Here is a 1,170-nt window from a genome sequence, read left to right as displayed (position 1 = left end):
GGTATTTGCTATGCAACAGAGAGCTGTACAGTGAATAAGTACGACAGAATTGATGCCTTTAAGTTGTAGTGCTGGAGAACAGTACTAAATATCCCATGGACTGCCAAAAGAATAAACAGGTGTCTTGAGAAATTACAACCAGAGTGCTCCTTGGAGACAAAGATGACAAACCTGCTTCTCATATATATTGGGCATGTTGTTAGGAGAGGATGGCTATTCCATGGAGAGGGACAACATGCATGGAAAGTTGGAGAGTCAGCAAAAGAGAGAAAGACCCTCAACTAAATGGACTGACTGCTGCAATGGGCTCAAGTACGTCAGAAATGAGGAGGACGGATTCAGATAGGACAGAATTCAGATCTGTGTTCACAGGATTACTATGAGACATATTTAACTCAATAGCATCTAACAACAACATGCTTTAAACAGAATGATAAATGATTTAAGTAAAAAATTGAAAGCCAAGTCCATTCAGACACATATTGACCCTCCTTTGGGTTTCTGAGGTTCTAATTCTTTATGAGAAGAGATTGCCTACTTTCCTCCTACAGAATGGCTGGTTGATTCAAACCACAGAACTTTACATTAGCAGTCAAACATATACAAAATACTTTAAATTTTAAAACTTTAAACATAATAATTTAGGTAGTAGAACTATTAGATACAATTCATGAGCATAATTTTTTTTACAACCAATAAGGGCACCTAACAAAAATAATGGATTTTCAATTTCATTTCTGAAAATAATTTTTCCTATATAATAAAGAATAAAAACATAACTTAAATGCCTGCATTATGCAGATGACACAACCCTGCTTGCTGAAACTGAGGAGGACCTGAAGCGCTTGCTGTAGAAGATCAAGTAAAACAGCCTCCTATATGGACTGAAGCTCAACATTAAGAAAACAAAGATTCTCACCACTGGGCCAACTGGCAGCATCGGTATGGATGGTGAAGAGATTGAGATACTTAACAGTTTTAGTTTACTTGGCTCCACAGTCAACACTCTTGGTAACAGCAGCCAGGAAATCAAGAGACGAATTGCACTGGGGAAAGTCGGCTGTGAGGGACCTCTCAAGAGTACTGAAGAGCAACGACGTCAGGTTGGAGACTAAGGTGCACCTGATCCGGGCTATAGTCTTCGCAATTACGTGCTATGCATCAAAGAGT

Source organism: Elephantulus edwardii, unplaced genomic scaffold (genome assembly GCF_000299155.1).
Source record: "Elephantulus edwardii isolate Elephantulus edwardi_28Jun2011 unplaced genomic scaffold, EleEdw1.0 scaffold00037, whole genome shotgun sequence".
NCBI classification, from domain to species: Eukaryota; Metazoa; Chordata; class Mammalia; order Macroscelidea; family Macroscelididae; genus Elephantulus; species Elephantulus edwardii.
The sequence above is the reverse complement of the archived record's forward strand: the minus strand, read 5'-3'. Positions refer to the sequence as shown.